Here is a 23,578-nt window from a genome sequence, read left to right on the forward strand (position 1 = left end):
TACAGAAGGATACTGTTAAAAGGTTAACAAGCAGGGGATGACAGCTGAAGAAGATAAATACATTGTAGGCTACTTAAATTGTTCTGCAGACAGAGCAGGTATCACAAAAGGCAGATGGAAAAAAAAACATGGCACAGCGGTAGAATGAGATTAGTGGTTGTGAGTGAAGTTAGGTACAGTACAGATAAAACCCAAAGGGATTACTGGGATAGGCTGGATTATGAGACATCATTCAATACTTATAGAAAAGATAGATATAGCCATAATTTTGCTGAGAAGGGCTTGCAAAGGGGAAAACCAATAGGGAACAGTTTGCTATGTTGTTAGTGAGACTGGTAAATGAAGGCAGGGATAGCTCTGGGATGTCAAGGTTAAAAGAAAAGTAGCTACACGCATGAAGTGAGGTGTGAGTCTTATAGTGGCCGTGATCAGACAAAAAAGGCTGAAGATATCAGGTCATTTAAGTGCAAGTGCAGGCTGGCATCTGCCCGTATGCTTAAAAAAAATCTTGTTGTGCCTGTACCCAGAAGCATTGAATCCACCTAGGCGCAGGCACAGGCAGCTGATATCCTCCAACAAATTGCGGAATATCTTGGCGCTTTATAAATAAATGTTAATAATAATAATAACAAATTCCAAGTCTCACCTTAGTTGGCAGCTATGTGTGCCTGCACCCAAGTTGATTCAAGACAATGAGAAGACTTTTTGCAGGCTGACAACACGCCTCATGTGACCTTGCCCTTAGTGGTTATTTTCTACGCACGCTCCTTGACAATGCGCTCTGCACTGGAACTGGTTGGTGCACGCACACAAATTTTGAGGCCAGCGCAAGCAACCGATTGTGGTGTGCACAAAAACTAAACATTTTGTACCAATTCTGACCTAAGCACATAGTTTTTAAAAATGTTTCAAATGTGCGCACAAAATTATTTTTTTGTGCACATAGCCAAATGCACAACCAAATGCAGCATGCAAAGGGCAAAAAATGTAAATTCTGGTCTTTTCTCTTTGCGCTTTGCACACTGCATTCAGGTTCGCAAATGAGCCCTATGTAGACTGTCTCTGCAATGCAGGGGAACATTTAGGTATATGTGAATAAAATGAGGAAAAATACCTTCTAATGATAGTAGGGATACTATTTAGGTGCATTGTTGTATTTCTGCACATGCTTATATTCTACCGGGCTGCTTATTCTGCCAACTTAGATTAAATATTATCCACAGACTTTGCACCTGCACTTTTATAAATAAGCCCTATAGAGTGGTGAGATTTTCCATTTAGTGGAATCCAGCCAATCTGCCTACATTTAGTAACAATATTTATAATAACATATAATTTATTTATAATACCAGATTTTTTGTAGAATTTGTAATTCTAAATGTCACAATTCATATTCAGCTTGTGACTCAGTTGTAACAGGTCCAAGTGATAATTTGTATTAAAGATAGGTTCTGCCCGCTATGTTCGCCCACTGACAAGTTTCACTAGAAGATATTGCCAGTAAATCAGGCTAGAAATTAAGCTAATTGAGACCTAACTGTAATACAGCATACAACTATAATAATTTAAGTGGAGGGGATTTGACATTTTACTGAAGTGTGTTTTTCAGTTCTGTGCAAAATCTAGCCTATTCTTGTCCTGGGTAGTTTTGCCAGTTATTTTTAGACACAATATTTTTTTTTATAAATACTGACTTTCTCTTGTGCAAAGGGAGAAATCAAGTTTATGCACATCTAATTATATTAACAGTTGTCGGGAAATTCAATTTTAACTTCTGTGGAGTTGAGTCTCCTGTTTTCTTATCTTATCTCAACCACACTCTTAAATAAACTTTCTTTTAAAAGGATTCTGTCATGATTTTTTTGGTGTACTTTTTATTTCTAAATTACACTGTTTACATAGCAAATAATTCACTCTACCATTTAAAAATGTGTTCTTAAACCAACAAATATATTTTTTAGCTGTAAAATTGTTGTGTAGGCAGTCATCTCAGTATATTGTGCCTGAGTCTGAGCTTTCAGAAGGAGCCAGTGCTGCACATTAGAACTGCTTTCAGATCACCTATTGTTTCTCCTACTCCCGTGTAAATGGAGGAGTCCCAAGGCAGACTTGGATTTCTTATTTTTGATTGCTATTCAGATATCGATTGTGAGCTGCTATCTTGCTCCCTTCCCATTGTTCTGCTGGTCGGCTGCTGGAAGGGGGGTGATATCATTCCAACTTACAGCTCAGCAGTAAAGTGTGACTGAAGTTTATCAGAGAACAAGTCACATTGCTGCGGCACCCTGGGAAATGAAGAATATGGCTAGCCCCATGAGAAATTTCAAAATTAAATATAAAAAAATCTGTTTGGCATTTTAAAAATGGATTTCAATGCAGGATTCTGCTGGAGAAGCTCTATTAACTGATGCTTTTTGAAAAAAACATGTTTTCCCATGACAGTATTGCTTACCTTAGGTTTCACAACAATCCACAATCCCAGTCATTACATTTTAAAAACGAACACTTGCTTCATGAGATTCATTGTGCCATTGTGACTAGATCATACTTGAATGCCTCTGTGTATTTCAGCTAACATTTACCTAAATATGTTTGAATGCGTGAAACAATTTCTAAGATTACTCAGAAAGTCCAGTTGCTTTATCCTTACTAGGTTATTTTAATTTCAGAATCTAGAAGGCAAGAAGGATACCGCAAAAAGATTGTATAGAATGTTCCCAAACATATAAAACAGGTGTTGGAGGGGTTGTATGTTACAAGGCACATTGGCACACTTGATGTGTTATTGCCTTGTGATAGCCTTTTACTGGACAATATAGCTAACCTTTTACATAAAGTACTTTTTTATAAAATATCTCTTGATCCCTGGATTGATGTCTTGGGAAAAACCTTATCACATTTTACCAGGACAGCGCAAGGTTAACAAATCATAGATTAACGGTGGCATGGAGGCTTATAAACTCGAAGTGGAAACAAATGGTAATACCTACAAAATGTAAGATAAAGTAAAGGATGTTCAGAGAATGGAGTGTATGTTTGCTATCCATAATAGTACAATTTCAAAACATCATGACGTATGGGAAATTTGGGTCTTTAACTTTCCTAATAACCCCACCTAAGCAGTGGATTTCCATAAGGAACCCCCGTATGGATAGTGAATTGAGTACATCCTCAGCAAAATTACAGTTATAGAAGTTGATATGAGACTCAGCACCTTAATCTTAGACCTCTGTTGGGGTAGAACTGAAGACCTTTATACCACATTATAGACCTTTATACCACAAAATTAAATTTTTCAGTACTAGCAAATTTCATTTTTCAGTACTAGCGCATGTCTTATTCCATTATGTGTTATGTTATGCAGTGCTTGAATTGGGTTGGAAAAGTTGGAGTGCTGCTATGTGCGCCACATATAGCCCCAGAAATAAACCCCCAATATAATAAAATATAATTATTATGCTCTTTTCATTCCTCAGCCTGCTACCCAATCTTTTGTGTTCTCTTCTGCTCTCGTGTTCTCTATAACCCTTTCTGTTGCCTCCACCTTCCTCCTCTTTTCTACTTCTCTCCCAGCAATCTTTTCTCCCCGTTTTTCTTCTGTTTCCTTGCAAACTTTAACCTCTCCATTTTACTTCTTAACTGTTTCACCATTTTATCCAGCTATCCACCCCCTCTTCTCTTTAGTCACCATTTCTACCTTCTCTGCTTTCAGTTTTATATTTTCATTTCTACCTTTGTCTTCTTTCACCTAATTCAGCCTCTAATTCAGGCATAACCTGCAGCGCTTCTGTTTTCCAACTTTCTACAACTTCGGATATGACTTTTCTTTGGATAGGCAGGAAATGCCAGCACTGCAGGTTATGTATTTTAAAACATGTGGAAGTGGAGAGGAGCAAAAGAAATCTCAGGTATTACAAAAAAAATCTCAGGTTCTGAGATTTGAAACTACTGCATCCATTCTGAGGGGATGCTATTTCACAGAAACGGGTGCAATACCTGTACCCACATTTATGTTCAATTTGCATTTATGTTTTTGCACATACAGCACTGTTAAACTCAAACTAACAGTATAATGATTTTTTATTATTGTGATTCCTTGGGTTTGAAATTATGTACAACCATTTTTTTTAACTACCTCCCTGTTAAGCCTTCCTCATTCTCATTTTTCAGCAAGTCTCCATGTATTGATTTGCTAAAAAAGGCAAGGTCAGCAAGCTCATTGTACAGTCTCTTTGTAGCCCCTTCCAATTCATAAATACTTTAAATCACTTAATGTGAAACATGTTGACAACCTACAGTGATCTCTACCTGCATGCAACAGCAATAATGGCTAGCTCACATTGAGTTAATTAAACATTGGTAAATATTTCAAATATGACATTTAGATTATATTTAGAAACCACAGATCTGAGAGTCCACAATGCAAGTGCATGCTGTGCTGATCTATTGAGTGATTTCCTAACAGTGGGGTTTAATGGAACCTGTAAGGATAGAGTGGTCCATTTTACAGTAACAAGAATGAATGTTTTACAGTTTCTGGTTACTGGGAAACAATGGTTCCAGGGATGTCACTGTTATTCTCGGCAGAAAGTGTTTCCCCGGATACCACAGTTCATGAGAAATTAGAAGAAGGTAGATATGTACTGCCACCAATTTTTAGGTCCACAAAAGTAATATACATCTGATATGTAATTTGCTTTTTGCTTGTCCTCTAAAAAAATGGGGGAGTAAAAACAAAACACTGTTGCCTTCCAACTGACTCAACTGTGCTTTCTTACATTTCTATTTATAAATTCATCTGTGCACCCTAGGAGCCGGAAATATATATATATATATATACATATATATAAATTAATTGGACTGAACGCAGCATGTGGTTATTTTGCTGGGCAGGAGGAGAATGTACCACTATAGTATAGTGAGCAGGTGCTTCACAACAACTTCTGAGGCAGGAAGTGTTTTGTAAGTGTTTAAATAAAATAATGGCAGATATTTCCTTAACATCTATGTAAATTGTAAAACTGATTAGTTGATACTATTATGAGCAGGGGAGAAGGGCTTGGATAGTTAGTTACATCATTTGGATCATTTAGATGTTTAAACTGTATTTGATGCCTTCTGTGCAATAGGGAAAAAGAACTAAAGCAGATAATGGGAGCTTGGCTACGTGCAACAAACTCTCAATACATCTGTCACCATATTTACCAAAGATATGCAACTAATAACAACCATTTTATAGAAGCGTGTTTACTCAGGACACCTGAATTAAGTCATGGAATTTGTCATTTGTTTAGAACCAGTAAAGCACCTTGTATTTAAGCGTTCTGATGTATGAGAAATGTAAACTGTATGTAATATTCCTTGTTCCAGAATTACACTGAGCATCTTTCACTACTAATTTTCCTTATGCTATGGCAGTTGCTAATGCTTTTTGCTATCCTAGGCTCAGCCTGCAGGCTATTTGTCAAACCAAATATTTTACAATGATCCAATACTGCTGCATGCTGCTGTTGCTTGGATATAGTCTGTTTTTGTTTATTTTTGAGTCCCTGTCACTACTGAAAAATGTAAATACCACTGGATTATTAGTGAAACTATATGTTAATAAGTGAGGAGTAACATATTTCATGCAATGTTAACTCATGCAACTTTATTCTGCAAATAATGCTATCCTCCATATTTAATAAAAGGCACTAAGTTTGCCCAAGTGCAGTAATTTGTAGAAACCAGTAAGATTCTTGTTCTAAAACAGGTGTCCAGTAAATGCTACTTGCTGATTGGTTGCTATGGGTTATTGCTTGGAGCAAACGTAGTTCCTTTTATTACATACCCTCATATTTTTTTTCAACCTTGAGTCAACATTGAACCCTAATAAGAAATGTAATTAAAGGGGATGTCAACCCACCAGTTTTTTTTGTTGTTGCATAATGAAAGAAAATTTAATTCTAAAGGGGATGCATATCCAAATACAAAATTAGATTCTAAAAGATTTTCTAAACACTATTAACATTTTAAGTTATTTTAATTTCATTGGCAAATGCAGTTACAACTGAAAGTAATTTGTGTCTCTTTCTTTCCCTGGCCCTTACACACTTTGTATTGGTAGCCATCTCCGATTCCCACAATGACATGCATGTTCTGTGAATAACATACCCGAGATGAAGAAGGCATAAGGTCACCAATAAAAGCTACTGACTTGGTCCTTTTAGACTGAGTTGACAGTTTATTAGCCTGTGTATTGGGATGTCTGATGGGCCTGTCCAACCTATATCTAGCAGAAAATCTGGCAAATATCAAATTGGCAGGTTTAAAAATCTGTGTGGTAAGGATAGTATCTGGCCCTTGTCCCTATGGCCGTCATTTACCATAAATTTTGATCCCCATATCGGCCAGCTCAAGGTGGACATATATTCTTTCAGTGTATGACCGAGTTAACAGAGGTGTGCAAGGCATTGTGGGAACTGGAGTCTTGGCTAAAGTAGAGCTAATTACTGATAGGCTGTTCTTTAGTCTGGCAAACAGAGAATAGAGCAACAAAGCACAGACAGAAATTTCTTTCATTTGCAGTTTAATTTGCAAATAACTTTTCAATTATCAAACCTTTAAAATTGGAATGGCATTTTGCTACATTACAGAAATAATAATTTATATTTTAATACATTTCTGACATTGCATGTCATTAGTGATGAGCCATTTTTTTTTACCAGGCATGGATTAGCAGCGAAATTCCATATTTTGCCAGTGTGTGCCATACCGTACCTGCCCTACCCTGCCTGTGTGCCATACTCTGCCTGTCCTATGCTGCCTGTGTGTGCCATACTCTGCCTATCCTATGCTGCCTATGTGCCATACTCTGCCTGCCCTATGCTGCCTGTGTGTGTCATACTCTGCCTGCCCTATGCTGCCTGTGTGTGCCATACTCTGCCTGCCCTATTTTGCCTGTGTGTGTCATACTCTGCCTGCCCTATGCTGCCTGTGTGTGCCATACTCTGCCTGCCCTATGCTGCCTGTGTGTGCCATACTCTGCCTGCCCTATGCTTTTTCATTTTTAGCAGGACTGAGGCAATGATATATTGTTTTAGTGTAAAACTGTCACATACATTTGGGAATACACTAAAAACAATTATGAAAAAGTATAAATGGCACCATGACAGGACCAACCAACACACATTGGTTCAACTCTATATAATGTTTCTGTACAGATGAGGTAAAAGTTTTAGCTCATGTAGATGTAAAAATGTTACATGAAAAAAAAATCCCTGTATGTTTTTATTTTTAGCCTCATCTTGTGCAATTAAAGTTTACATCTTATTGGTGGTAGTATCAGCTTCCAGGTCAATGGAAGCAGGTTTAGAACCTACTAACCTATGACAAAACTCTGTCTATTGCAGTAATACTGGTGAAGTAAATTGATTAAAAAAAACCCAGCAAATTCTAATGGATGAATTCCATTCCAGCAGCATCAGCTCACCATTTATAGCCTGATACAGAAAAATAACCAGCATATCAAAAGAAACCTTAATAATGAATAACCAAACTGAACACAGCATATTGTGCAAAAAATGAAACAGGACCAGAGATCACAGATCTGATGAGAAAACATTTCAAATATTAAGTTCCCTAAAACAAAATGCAGCTCAGTTATCTGTAAAATTAAAAGTATCTGCCAAGGAAGAGCCCAAAGCCCCCTTGTTCAGCTCTCCCTGATTTCTTTTTTCTTTGAGCACCCTATGTGTGGGTGTGTACAACCCCAATCTGCTAGCCTGAGCATAGTCCCACCCTCTGGCATTTCTTTGTTCTGCAGAATTCTGCCATAAAAAAGAAAGGAGTAATGAAACCTCTTTTAACCTGCTCCTATGTCACACTCATACCTCCCCAACAACAGAAATTGAAGAGTCACCTCAAACTAATAGCTGTGGCTGGTCCCAAAACCCTGTCAATACCATCTTATAGGTTGGCATTTAGGTAAGGGGAATAATATTTGCCATGTGAAAATGTATGTCTCTGTGCAAACCAATGCCTTTGCACGAATTTAACATAGCTGTTGTGAAAGGACTATTTCTGTGTGTCTGATCACTGTACTCCACACAGCAGGACAGTAAACTAACCATCTATAGACCACAGCCCTCAGGTCAAATATAAAGTCAACGGCTTCCTAAAGCCTGCAGTTCTTAACTGAATAAAGCACTATTATATTAGGAGGCCACAGAGTTATTATTATTAACATGTATTTATAAAGCACCAAAATATTCCACAGCACTGTACAATAAATAGGTTTATACATTGAACATACAGAATTACATAACACAGCAATCTATAACAGATACAAGAGGTGAAGAGGGCCCTTGTTTATACCTGATTCACTGAGGCTGGTATGACTTGCCATTTCCTACCTAGCCATTATACCTTAATTCTCTGCACTTATGCAGAAAACCCAGCTGCCCACCATACACTCTCTCTTGCATGCCCAGAAGTAAAGGAATGCCCAGTAATCCTGATACAGAGTCAATCAGCTGGCTACTTCTAAGCACACCATTAAAGTGCCTATAAGTACCTGTGATACATTACCTTTGGCAACTATGTCCCTAACCAAAATTTAGTTCTACATTACTACTACTGCCCTACTACTGCCCTACTTCTGTATCGATTTCAATACCCAGAAATGACAACTTTGTGTGAGGTTCTGCTGTTGTCTCAGTTGCAGTAGAGACTACAAATTCTGATAGGTTGGTTAGCAGTTCTTTTCATTGCAGCAATCATTTCTGGCCCAGTACTAGAATATCACCTAAGTAGGGGGCTATGCTCCTGTGGCTAAATCTGATTTCAAAAGACCAATGTATTAATGTGTGGAAAAATGTAAATTTTGCACAAGATATGCCCATCCCATGTGTAAACATCTGTCCACAAAATAAATACACAGTCATTTTACAGTTCATAAAAAGAGCTACCTTTAGGCTATAGCAAATGCTGAATGAGCCAGAATTCACCTGTTTCTCTTTAAGTAGTACATCCAATGAAGATATTACAGATTTCTTATGAATCTCTATGAATGGGGAACAGTTATACCCAGGGAGATTTCTTTTCCAGTTTTTCCTTTGACCACTTCAGGGTTATCGTATGCTGATTTTAAATTTTAAAGCCTTGCACAAAGCCTATCCAAACAAATTCAGCAGCTTTCATATCAGGACACCTGCTTAATCGGGGGATCAAATTATATACTTTTATTGATGTTGGCACCTTTGCCAGTATTAATCTGAAAAGAATTACACATAGTCAAGTGTCTTTTATCTGAGCACAGTCAGTTGCAGGATAATTGCCCCAAAACAAGAACAAACTGTCTGAATTTACAATTAGCTCCTCTTGAAATTCCTCTTTTTCATTAAACCTGCAACACTTTTTTTAAACTCCCAGTTGATCACCATTATTTTGTCTCTGATTTTCTGCTCTCTACCTACCCCCTGCATCCAAATTTCCATATCTCTCTGGCCAAAACGCAGCTTATCATTACCTTCTTATTTCTCCATTAATTCCCTGTCTTACTGAGACCATGACTTTACACCGTACATTCCATATGTGTCAAATACAGTGTAGAAGTACTTCCCCATCACTGTTATATAAAAGCCCATATATGTCATAACCCCTTTTAATCATTCTGCTGTTTTCTTTTACCTCTTTAGTCTTATTTCTCCTTTGATTTCTCCTGTAAGCTTCTTTAGTTATCTTGAATATGTCCACAAACTTTCCTGTCTGTATTGTTTCCATTGTCTCTTTTTATCAAATAGTTATGAATAGCAAACATAACACAAGCTTTTCTATCTCCTGTTGATACAACTTTAATTTTCCTTTTCCTCCACTGTGACCCCTTTCTTATTTACCTCCTTAGCCCCATTTGAATCTCTTTGTTATAAAGAACCTTAAGGTATTTTTAAAGCATCTTACAAATGAATGCTCCTTCAAACTTACATCTAAATCAGAAAAAGCTGTGTCAGAAATATTTTTCTTTAGTACTCACCCTCTCTTTTGCTAGCCTTTCTGTCAGCTTCTGTTCTTGTCTTCCGCTACCTGCTGCTGCTGTTGCTGAAAAAGGATGTTCTCTGTCCTGTATTGTTACTCCGCTGCTTGTGTTGTGCCACTTGCTGTATACTGTTGCTCTCTACTGGCTGTGTCAGCTCTTTCTCATTAGATTCCTCATGCTGGGTTGCAGCGACACCTATAGTCTCTGTTTATTGAAGGATCTGAGCTCTTTGATCCATGTTTACTCATTCTGTTATATGTAGCACCATTGATTCTGCTTGTTTCATTGTGAAATCCACATTTGTCTTTTCATTTAGAACTGTCTGTTCTTGTTGACTTCATCTGTAATGAGATGAACATAGTTGGGCTGCAGTGCCTGCTTGCTGTTGTGTTTTAAAGCTCCGTCCCTGCTACTGTACTGCCTTTATAGGCTCCTGCTCCATGGCGTTCTGTCCCTGTAATAAATGCTCTAGCATGACTAGGTAAGCTCAAAGTGCATCATGCTCTATGTTACAGACATAGATCTCATGAGGACAAGCTATTGAAACATGGCTTCATGGGGACAGGAGCTGTAAAGCAGTGGAATGATAAAATTATTATGGTTGGGTAAATTTGTGGGGCAGTGAGATCTATGTCTCCTATGCTTATCATAAGATGGTGAGCATGATCCTGTGATGATGTGATATCACATATCACATGCAGAGTCCAGGGAAACTTTCTGATGGGTGTAGTGAAACCTCTCATTTCATAGTAAGCAGCTATGGGAGGTGGGGAAGATGCATCGCTACTGCCTGTAGGTTAGTAATCTGGGTCAGGACCCTGCTAATGCCATGCTGTTCTAAGGGCAGCATTAGACTGAAGTTGACGTAGAGCAAACTGTTTGGGCTGCATTGTCTCCAATGAGACTTGAGACTTACCTGGGCATTGGGCAATGTCGCGTCTAAGTACCTCTTGGTATGACCAGATTCATGTCTGGGCTCCCTTCTCTCCATGTTGCTAGTAGTCCGAATGTATCTAGCACCTGCAACACAAAAGCAAAGAGGCTATTTAGCCCTACTGCCTCTGAGAGAAACCTGAATTCAGAAACAGAGATAAGTCTGAGCACAGAATTACATTTGCTCCATCTTAATATCAGTGACTTATCATGGTTAGAAACTTTTTACTAGGGGTATATAGCCACCAATATAGTAGTGCCATGGTTTATGCCACTGGGGGCTGTTCGGCATTTCAAAAATGGGTTGCTCTTATTTGTAAATTGTGGTTCCAGAACAGTTCCTCCCTTCCTGCTATTGACAGGGTCATGTTCCTACTGGCTTCTTGCTCCCATTGCTAAAATCTGTTTAAGTATAGATTTGATAGATTTGGGGGTCATCACAGAGCTAGCTGGGGGCACAGACAGCACAATTGCAACAGTAGCACTGCTGTTGTGCAGTGCTGGGGTCCTACATTTAATACAGTGATCCCCAAGCAGTGGCTCGTGAGCAACATGTTGCTCCTCAGCCCCTTGGATGTTGCTCTCAGAGCCCTCAAAGCAGGTAGTTATTTTTGAATTCCTGACTTGGCGGCAGTTTTGGCTGAATAAAAACAAGATTTACTACCAAATAAAGCCTCCTGTAAGCTGCATAGCTCCTGCATTGAGGCTACCTAATTGCCAGTCTTAATTTGGCACCTCCATTAACTTTTATGGTGCTTGTGTTGCTCTCCAAGTCCTTTTACATTTGAATGTGGCTCACGAGTAAGAAAGGTTGGGGACCCCTGATTTAATACTAACCAGGGCACCTGTATACTACTGGAATCTGCAAGCAGCTTTTATGTTCTCCCTATGCTTGTGTGAGTTTCTTCCCAGAAAAAAACATACAGGCAGGCTAACTGGTTCCTGATAAAACTGATCAGAGTGTGTGTGTGCAAATGCAATAGGGACCCTAGATTGTAAACACCACTGGGGCAGGGACTGATGTGAATGAGGTATAATCTTTGTAAAGCACTGTGAATAATAATGTAATTTTTATCTCTACCTGTGATTTTTGCAGATTAAACAGCCTGGGGCTACTATGCGTTGCAATACAATCAACTATAGTTAATGTCCTTGGGAAAACAGATGCAGTAATTGATTAATAGACTAACAGATGATAAACAGATGACATGGCTGTGCTGTTCTTACTATGATTGCATACCCGTACTAATGATCTGCACATTTCTGCCACATCTGCACTATTCTTTCAAATATTTGGCAGATTATCACTTAATCACCTGTTCTAAGAAATGGCAAAATACTCATTAAATTCATTACAAGTATTCAAAATATAAGGCTGATGCCACACGAGGCGTAGGGCTGATATTTTCGGCAAGCGGAAAAACATTTGGCGAAAATTCAGCCCTATCCCTGCTACTTGTGCCTGCACCTGAATGAATGGAATACGCTTGGGTGCAGGCACATGTAGCCGATATACGCATGAAAACGCGAGAGAATGCAAAGTCAAATTCCATTCATTCGGGTGCAGGCACAAGTAGCAGGTGTAGAGCTGAATTTTTGCCAAGCATTTTTCCGCTTGCTGAAAATATCAGCCCTACGTCTCGTGTGGCATCAGCCTAAACACGAACTACACTGTAATGCAGCTGATAGGCTGTGATTATTAGGGTAAATTCCCAGTGCATAATTATTGTATGTGTCTGCAGGGCCGATCATTCTATAAAAACATATTGCAGGGATTGTAATAATTCAGTATTCAATTTAATATTCAGTATTTAATTTAATATAAAAGCATCTAGTACACACCTCCCCTAATTCACCCCCCACCCCATTCCTACATGATCTGTTTGTTTGGTTAATGGACAAAATCAATAAGATCAGTTTGTGGCTGAGATGTCATGTGAATCAACATACGTGTTCCCCATTACAACATAACAACTTCTTTAAGTATTCATTAAATCAACATTTTTCACATATTTTGCATATTTCACATTTAATTACATTATTGTTATTAGCAATAAATTATGTGCCATTCTTCTTTTTTGCTACTGTTACCTGATTGGAATATAGCATAATGGTATTGCATACACTTTCACTGCAGTCATGTGACTTTACATATTACAATATGATGTTATACTTAAAGGGGATCCAAACCCGAAAAATAAATTTCTCTAAACTTGCATATTGCATACATTTTCTTTTGTTGGTGGTTTATGTGATTTTAGACAGTTTTTTAGACAGACTGCCAACACCTTTCGGCTCAACAAAGCTCAACAAAGGTTACAGTGTCAGTGACCCTAATTGCCTTGCATTTGTCTATGTACTTCCTGTATAGTTAGTTAGCCATAGGGCTATAAATATAGGTGCTATAAACCCATGCCTAGGGTGGCTCTTAGGTGCCTATAAGGTAAAATAAAATGTGAGGAAAACCTCTCCTGCTGCTACCTAATACTCACTGGTTAATGCCGGTGGCAGTAGGACACTTCCTTCTGGCCATTTACCTATTAGGCTGTCAGTGCCTATGGTGGCACCAGGCCAAAATACAACACGGCATAGGGTTGCTGACTCGCTGACTCTGAAATTCAAAAGTCTATTTGGTTATATCTTAGAAACTGCTAACAAAACAGAAATGTAATGTACAAAAGTGCTCAGAGGATAACCCTGAATATATTTACATCAATTCATCTTTTGTTTTTGTTCAGAACTTTCTGACAATATAATAGTGCTGTTTGTAAAGACATATACCTATCCACTATCTGATCTTGGGTCTGAAGATGTTGATGGACTACTACTTCCAGCATACTATGGGAACTATAGTTCAACATTTGAGGCTTCAATTATAAGAAAAAAGTAATCACAGACGCTACACACTAAAGTGCAAAGAATGGTCATGTGACACAATCATCTGTTCCATGGGCATTTAGATATTCTTTGTGGGTCAGTGATTTCAATACCTATTTTCATATAATTTTCATGCATCTCTATACATAACCTGGGCATTATGAAAGTATATAATAGTTGGATGTTTCCACTCTGCTCAGTTATTTTTCTTATTAATTAATTCTCACAAATAAAATACACAAAATCATACAAAGATGCCTGGAACTTGCAATACAGATCATATAGTGCTCAAAATAATAAACAACAGTAGCATAACTATAGAGGAAATAGACCCCACGGGGGGCCTCGAGAGCAGAAGAGCCCAGACCGCAGGGTCAGCTTCTTTTATAGTCACTTTTCTAAGAAAATGTGCGCATCTGCTGCCTTCCCAAGATGCTTTGCATGGGGCCCGGCAGCAACTTTGTTACGCCGCTGGTAAACATTAGTAATCTGAAAACTAAATAATGACCACGGCATAGTCTATATATTTCCACACATTTGCAATTCTGTCTTCCAATGTATCTAGCCAAAAACATTGCTTATAGTGTTAAGGGAGAAAACAATTCAAAAACAGTTGCCAAACAGATTTTACTCAAACTGAAATAATTAACACCAAATCCATGTTTCACATCAAATAAGGAAGAGTAGAACCCAGTCCCAACATAAGGCTTCACAAGAAAGAAACCTGTGAACTATGTTCACCCCAAAAGAGGCAGTTAAAAGGGGTAATTTGCCATAAAATAATGTGGCATAATGTAGACAGAGATATTTTATGTTTTGTATTTTTTTTACTTGTTTTTTGGGTGCAGAGGTCAGTGGCCCCCAATTGAAAGATGGAAACATATATCAGAGGAAGGCAAATAACTAATGAAGACTTGTTTTCTAAAAGTTATAAAAGTCACAGAAAAGTTGCGAAAAATGCAAATCATCCAAAAAATTAGAAAGACTCCTAAAACCATGAAGCAAAGAAAGATCTTCCAGTTGTAAAAGAGACACCTGCCATTGACTTCTTCATGATCTCAACAAGTTTTAGAGTATTTTTCGGATTCAGAATTTTCACAGCTTTGTCGCAAATGGTGCACTGGTCCTTTAAACTAAAGTACAATTCAAGCTACTGGCACTGGTGTGTGGATGTTGAAAACAAATAATGCTTTGTCTGCAAAGAACACAGATCTTAGATTCTATTGAAGGGGAACGTACTTTAATTTGCCTTTAAGTGGCACATTAGTATTACTGCTTTCAGAGCAATTTTACTTCTAAAAGTTTTCCTTGGTTGTATTAAGTGCATTGATTGTTCACCCTTTTTAACACACATGATCCAAATAAGAAAACAAATATTTTTAAAAGCATATGGAATTCTAATCTCCAAGGCAAGCATACATTAATATTTGTTCCAGACCACCAATAAACCGCTGTATACCCTGCAAAGATTTCTAACCCACATCTGTGGTTTCACTGGTTTCACTGGTGATCTGTTGTTATGGTGCTTGGTATTTGGGTTTAAAATTTGCAGAGCTATGAACTCGTCCGATTTCTTGGGAGTTACTTACTTTAGACTCCTCAACCTCCCTTACTATCTGCTATTCCCCCAAGTGAATTAGAATGGTGCATACGCAGTGAGCATTCAGTGCCATGGAAGGTGCACATGAGCAATGAGCATTCAGTGGCGTTAGCCGGACTTTGCGCTCATGTAAAGTGATGTCATCGGATCCCCAAAAGCCACACCATTTTCCCATGGGTGACAAAGCACCCCATATGCCATCACAAAGCATGCAGGAAAAGTTCTTCCTAAAATGCTATAGCACCCAGGGAAGCAAACATTTAGATGGAAACTGACCAGGTGCTATTATTATTAACATTTATTTATAAAGCACCAACATATTCCGCAGCGCTGTACAATAAGTGGGTTTCATACATTGGACATACAGAGTAACATATAAAGCAATCAGTAACTGATACAAGAGGTGAAGAGGACCCTGCCCAAAAGAGCTTACAATCTACAAGGAGAAAGTGTTGAGACACAAGGTGTGGGAATGGGCATGACCAGAGTTGTGAGAGGTGTGGCACCGGGTATTGCTTTTAGCAGCACACTGAGGTCATGTTAAACTAATTTAGGGTAAGCTTCTCTAAATAAATGCGTTTTTAGAGATCTTTTGAAGGCAGAGAGATTGGGTGAAAGTCTGACAGACTGTGGGAGCGAATTCGTGAAGGGGGGAAGCCCTTGCAAAGTCTTGAATGCGAGCATGTGAGGAGGGAATGAAAGAGGAGTTGAGGAGCAGGTCAGTAGAGGAGCGTAACAAGCGGGTTGGATGAAATCTAGAAATAAGTTCAGAGATGCAGGGTGGGGCAGAGTTATGGACTGCTTTGAATGTGAGAGTCATTAGTTTGAATTTTATCCTGGATGGTAGGGGAAGCCAGTGCAGGGATTGGCAGAGTGGCACGGCAGAGGAAGAGCGGTTGGAGAGGTGTATGAGCCTGGCAGCAGTATTCATTATGGACTGGAGAGGGGACAGTATTTGGAGGGGAAGGCCAATTAATAGGGAGTTACAGTAGTCCAGGCGAGATATTATAAGAGTGAATAAGAATTTTGGCAGCATCTTGGGTGATAAACGATCGTATTTTGGAAATATTTCTTAGGTGAAAGTGACATAATTTAATAAGTGACTGGATATGAGGGTGAAGGACAGGGCAGAATCGAGGATAACCCTAAGGCCCTGGGCCTGGGAAGATGGGGTGAAGGTAGAATTCTTAACCTTTATAGATACCTCGGGAACAATGTGGGTGTTGGATGGGGGAAAGAGAAATAATTCAGTCTTAGAGAGGTTTAATATAAGGTAACAACATCCAAGTGGAGATAGCGGACAGGCAGGAAGAGACAAGAATTAGAAGCTCTGGGTTGAGATTAGGAGAGGAAAGATAGATCTGATCATCATAGAGGTGAAAGCCAAAAAAATTGATTAATTTGCCAAGTGAGGAGGTATAGAGAGAAAATAGTAAGGGGCCCAGGACAGAGCCTTGAGGAACCGTGACAGAAAGAGGCAAGGGAGAAGATGATGCTCCATTGTAAGAGTCACTGAAGGATCAATCTGAGAGATAAGACAAATACCAGGAAAAGGCAGTGTCACGAAGGCCAAGAGAGCAGAGAGACTGGAAGAGAAGAGGATGATCCACAGTGTCAAAAGCAGCCGATAGATCAAGAAGTATTATTAGCGAGTAGTGTTTTTTGGCTTTAGCCGATAAGAGGTCGTTTGTTAGTTGGGTTAGAGCAGTTTCGGTGGAGTGTTGTTGTCTAAAACCAGATTGTAGGAGATCCAGGAGGTTATTGTCAGAGAGTAATAGCGTCAGTCGGTTGTAAACTAGGCGCTCAAGTAGTTTAGATATGAATGGGAGCAGAGAGATAGGTCGGAGGTTACTAATATTAGAGGGATCAAGGGAGGGTTTTTTTCAGAATAGGGGGTTACAAGTGCATGTTTCAGTTGGGATGAAAGGATTCCAGTAGAGAGCGAGAGATTGAATAGATGAGTTAAGACTTTGATAAGACAGGGGATGGCATTGCGTAGAAGTTTGGTAGGAATGGGATCAAGTGGGCAGGTAGTAAAAGTTTTGAGACTTATTTCTCATTACTGTAACTGTAATATCCCCGTGACTCAAACAGGGGTATCCAATGGTGTCTGAACTTTTATGTTACCCCTCAGCAAATCAGGGGTACGGGAATGATGAGAATCTTCAGCCGAAGTAGGAGAACTCATTGCTGGGAACCTTTAGAGAAAAAAGAGAGTTTTTTTTTTTTAATTATACCTACTATTGCTCCATCATTGGATCATCTTCTAATGCCACTGATCGGCACAATTCTCTATGTATTTTACTCTTTTTAAAAAGCCTAATTTAAGGGTCAGGTCTCAGTCACCATTTCCCTGCCACCAACGGACACTCTGGCACTTGCCCGGATTTCTCATTTTTATTTCTGGGATCAGAGGTGGGTGGAGCACTGATACATGGGGGGGGGGCATTAAGGGAAATAATGGCAGAAATGAAGGAAATCACAGGTTGGGACTCTGGGTGGCACCCAGATGCTCTAACAGGAGGGCTCCCACCAATCACTACTGGCATATACCAATACCCAAAGGCCCTGCTTTATCTATGCCAATTCTCATGGGAAACCCTAAAAGCTGGGGGGATTTAAAGGGGCAAATGATCAGATATTATTTTACAGACAGGTGAGATTTAGATTGGAACAGACCAGCAGGTCCCCTTATTATCACCAGATTTGCACATAGTTATTTTGCTCCTATATATATATATATATATACTAGGAAACACAAGTAGGAGGTCAGTACAAGATGGCACATCTGCCCCCATCAGCTGTTGCTTAGACTGGGTGCCATGTATAATGCCAGGAGCGCACTGGAGTATAACAGTGTCAGTTCCCCAACCTGTGGCCCCCCAGCTGTTGCTGAACTACAGTTCCTAGCATCCCCATCAGATCTCCAACCTATGGCGCTCAGTTGTTTTGTGACCAATAAAGTATGGTGGGGATATCATGCTGCTGTGAGGCTGCTTCTCATCAGCAGGGACTGAGCCTCATGTTATAATAGAGGGGGCGGAGGGATTGTGCCAAATGCAGGGCAATGCTGCAACCTGTTTTACTCTCATTTCAAGGAGAACTTCACCTTATATGCTGTTATTGCACAGATTTTTGTTTTGCTAACCTGAGACAGTGTCACATTGCAGAAAAATCTCATTTCACAATTTTGACTGAACAACATATTCATTTAGGGTCTGTTTGTAAAATGGGAGAACTGGTCAAGGGTGTGAATACTTATATAAGGCAGTGTATCCTGATGTGTGTAGCAGAGATGGCCGGCGCATATGAGCTCACAATCTCTACTTTCTTTCCCTCTTTCTATAAAGTGAAAATAGTGAGCGATTCTGAGCAGTTTAGAGTGACTGAGTGACTTCGCGGCATTTTTGACAAGATTTTTTTTAGAGTAATTCAGCGAATTTCCAACTCCTTTTTGACGTTTCTTAGGAAATAACATCTTCCATAGATGTCTGCTGATATCTCTTTTTTATACCCAATTGCTCTTTTAAGAGCAAGAAGACCCGGGAGCAATGCCATCCTGTGCCCGCTGGAGGAAGGTAAGACGGTCGCTACGATTACATTTGATTGAAGGGTCTGGATGTACAAGTATAGAATGTAACAGAATCTTTCTCTTTTCCCTCAGCTAGAGGCGGGATCCAGATCCTTCTCCGAGATTTATAAGCTGAGTAGAAAATAGGGTAAAACTGTGCCCCACTCACTGCTACTGCTGTAGGGGCTGCAGGTTTTGTACCCTGGGGAATATTATGTTATCAATAAAATCCCCCTTTTATTCTATTTTCCAGCCTCCTGATGCTCGGCTGACCTCGGTGTGTGCTCCTCGGAGAGGAGGATGTTTATAAGGTAAGGGTCCCAGCAAATTCCTAGAGGGGTGAAAGTGCTGCCCCTGTCCCTGCTGTGCCCAGGATCCCATTCTTTAACACAGCAGCTCATCAAACATTGGGCTGCTTTAGGCAGGCATATCAGACTACTGTTTTGGGGCCACATGGGGCCCTCTCTTTCCTACTTGAATGTAAGTGACACCTTTCTGTCTGTGTTACAGGGTTTCCACCATCGCAGAGGATTGGTGGCAGTGAAGATGGCTAACATCGGCTGGGTAGTTCTATATCATTTCTATTGGTGGGGCTGCCTATGTGAGCTAAAGAGATTTCTATTATTCCACCCCAGGATGAGGAGTCAGTCTGCAGGGAGCTGAAGTTCAGCGGCCACAAAAACGTGGCCTCTTTCCATGGAGCCTATTACCGGTCTCCACTGATGGAGAACTCATCGGCGCTCCTGGAAGTAAGGAATTATTTGCTGTATCTTGTTCCTTCCTCTTGTGCCAAAGAGATCTCCATTGGTGGAGATATAATCCCCGGCCTGACACCATTTCTTTCTATTGCAGATTGTTCTTGAGTTCTGTGAGGGCGGCTCCCTCCACGACCTCATCAGGACCAATAGCCGATCCCTGAAGGAGCCCTGGATTGGCTACATCTGCAGGGAAGTATTAAAGGTAAGGCCAGAATAACCCCTTAAGTACTCATCTATGATTTTGCATTACATATATATATTTATTTATTTTTTTTATAGATCATCATTCTGCTAAAATGTGTTTTGTTAGGAATATTAAGACTTATGTCTGTTATATTCTTATAACCTACATCTCAATCCCCCCAGGGGCTCCACCACATCCACAAGCACCGGGCTGCACATAGGGACATCAAGAGCTCGAACGTCATGCTGACGAAGGAGGGGAAGGTGAAGCTGAGTGAGTAGAAGTGAGTAGGACTTACAGTTATATAATAAATGGAAGGCGGGAAGCTTCTGTGAATATGGTTTCAGAATTCAGGTTTTATTGTATTGCATTTAAAAAGTAATTTTCCATTCATAAATATAATCTGTCATTTCAGTCAACTTTGGACTCTGCTGGGACCTGGACCCACAGACTGGACTCCGTGCTGGATGGCACCTCAGGCCATAAGGAGGAAGGGCAAGCCCCTGGCGTATGACACCAAAGTAAGTTGTACTTATAATACTTGGAAAAACAGGGTGCATTTACCTATCAATGTTTATGGGACAAGCAGTGGGAGGAGCCGATGGCATTTTTCTTCAGCCTCTCCCCTGCTCTTGCACAAATGGGTGCTGCATTCAGTTAGGGGCAGTTCCGGTTACAAGGGAACTAAACATAAAGCCATTGGGGCCATTTCTTCTATCAGTGCTAAGTGGGCGAGTTCTAATTGATTCTATATTTTCCATTCATTGTATACAGGCAGTGATGGAAGAACCACCCCAGTAACAACTGAATTATCCTCTAACCCAGTTCTCTCTTTCTAATGCTCATTGGTGTCTCTTTTCCAGTGGGACATCTGTTGGGGATAACTGCTGGGGTTAACTGCTATCGAAATGGCCGAGGGAAAGCCATGTAAGTAAATCACAACAATTGTGGGCACTTGTGGATATTTATTCTATAGTCTGAGCAGCAGATATTCTGTAGCAGAATGTGAAGAACTGTGACTTATTCGCTATATTCGGCAAAAAACCCCAAAACAAAACACTTTTTTCTTTAGATGAAATAAATAGTACAGTATATAGATATGGATATATGTTTCTAACTTTCAGCATACTTCAAGCAATACCCGGTGAAGGACATTATTATCGAGAGCCAACCACCAAAGCTTCGGGCAAAGACCTGGTAAGTCAAACCATATATCAAGTTAACTCCATATCGTGTTGAAGAATGTTCACTCCTTGTCGCGATCTCTCTTTTTAGTCATCTAAATGGATAAATGAATTGTTCACCAGAAAAAGCTAAAAGTTCTTTCTCATTCCTTTTCACAGGTCACAACAATTTGAGTCCTTCTTGGAATTGTGTCTGAAGAAGGAGCCTGCAGAGCGATGGAGCGCTGAGGAACTCCTGCAGAACCCCTTCATCGCTGGACTGCCGCCTAAGAAGATCGTCAGGGCTGAGATTCAGAAATATCTTCAGGCTCTGCAGAAGCGGCCGGCCAAGAAAGGTGAGGGGATCCATTGTATCTGGTACGACTGCACCATCATGAACATTAAACTGAGAAGCTGTTGAGTTTATTATAGTGGCGCTAGGGATAATGAATATATTTTGAGGGCTACATCACCTTAAAGAGGGCCTGTCACCCTAAGAAATAATTGGACATTTTTTTCTATTGTGTTTGTTAAGCAAAATAAACTTCACTTACGCTATATAAGTAATGTAAATATTGTTTCCTTCAGCCCTGGAATTACACAGTCACACCAAATAGGCAGGTACCATTTTGTGGACACTGTTATTAAGGCAAGCTTTGTATCACCCCAAAATCTTGTGTATGTGCCAGAATGGGGGACCAAATGCCCAGGCCCATGCACTGGCTACACAATTAGATGGCTAGGAGGGAGGGGAAAAGTGAGAGCTGAATTGAAACTTAAAGTACTTGTCTGCCCTGCCTCTATGCTTAAGGCACAGAGGCGGGCAGGCAATATATGATTGACAGCTGGGATTTTTAAATGCCTTAATAATGGGTTTGGATGTGTTCATATAAAAATGAATTTGGGTTTCTTGTTTAATTTGAAAAGGACTTTTATTATACAGCTTTTTATGTCTGGGTGATAGGTCCACTTTAATATTACATTTTAATATTACATTTTAGACAACTTGCATTTGGTCACAGATTGTTGCACAAGATGCAGCAATACCCGTACTAATTGGCATGCGCATTTCATAAATCCCACACGAGTTATGACAAGGATTTTCTAAGCAAACGGGTTCTGGACTATGAGAATTCTGTGTGATGATTGGTCTGTATCAGAATGAGTAATATGGTGATCATACAGGTGCCCTCACACAAAAATTTTGGGAAAAAAAACCTCTTGATCTTGATTGCAGGTGTGTGGGGCTCCACTAGAAACCACTGAGAGGGAATGGTTTTTGTGGGGCGTTTGGTCATGTTTCTACTTTCTTGTCTTGTATAATTTCTAAATAATTAGACAAAAAATTTAATTTCAGTTCTGATTTTTTTATCTATACAGGAGTGAAGGGAGCAGCTCTCTAAAGCCCAGGATGAGTCTCCGCAATAACATATTTGGAGAAACGCCCACAGAGAAAGGTACCGTCTCCATTAATTATCCCTGTACATTGGTCCTACAGAGACTTAGGCCAACAAGTTTTACAGTATATAGTTCAAATAGTTAATTTTAGGCTTTCCTGTACTAATGGTAATGCTAATTGTATACACATTTGAAATAAGACTCTCAGCATCCTCACCTTGGTTAATGGTATTTGTATTGAACAGGTTTTAGTTCAAACAAAGCTACACGTTTGATATCCCAGAGCTGCCACCCCAAGGGGATTGCTCACATTTATTTGACCTATAAAGTTTGCCAGCGCTTAGTTTGCCTTTAAAAATAATTTTTACAAAAAATGAGGTGTTAGTACCACACTTTGGCCAAAATATGTAAACTCACGTGCCACGTCAAGGCCCCTCATTGTACGTGAGTCCTACACTGTCTAATGACTTTGAGTCTGTGATGCAATTAAAATAAAGTCCCCCAGAAAACAATGTGACTGAGTACCTACCTTTAGCTCAAAAAGGCTCTAGTGGAAAAGCAGGGAGCTTTTAAGCCCCAGCTCATTAGCACACACATGAAAGTGATTCATTAGTTTAAAGGCTACATAGCAGCTAGAAGCAAAATTTGGCTACAATTTGTAGACAAAACACAGAAAGAAATCGCCAGCGCTCGGACTAACCCACGCTGTAGTGTTGACCAGCTGCTAGAAACACACTATTGTGCCAGCGCTCGGTCTAACCCACAATCTGGAGTTGACCAGCTGCTATAAACGATAAAAAGCCATTAATTATACACAAAGAGAAAGAACGTTTGCCAGCGCTTAGTTTGCCTTTAAAAATAATTTTTACAAAAAATGAGGTGTTAGTACCACACTTTGAGTGACTTTGAGTCTGTGATGCAATTAAAATAAAGTCCCCCAGAAAACAATGTGACTGAGTATTAAGACCTATTGCACCTACCTTTAGCTCAAAAAGGCTCTAGTGGAAAAGCAGGGAGCTTTTAAGCCCCAGCTCATTAGCACACACATGAAAGTGATTCATTGGTTTAAAGGCTACATA

This window comes from Xenopus tropicalis, chromosome 4 (genome assembly GCF_000004195.4).
Source record: "Xenopus tropicalis strain Nigerian chromosome 4, UCB_Xtro_10.0, whole genome shotgun sequence".
Lineage (NCBI taxonomy): Eukaryota > Metazoa > Chordata > Amphibia > Anura > Pipidae > Xenopus > Xenopus tropicalis.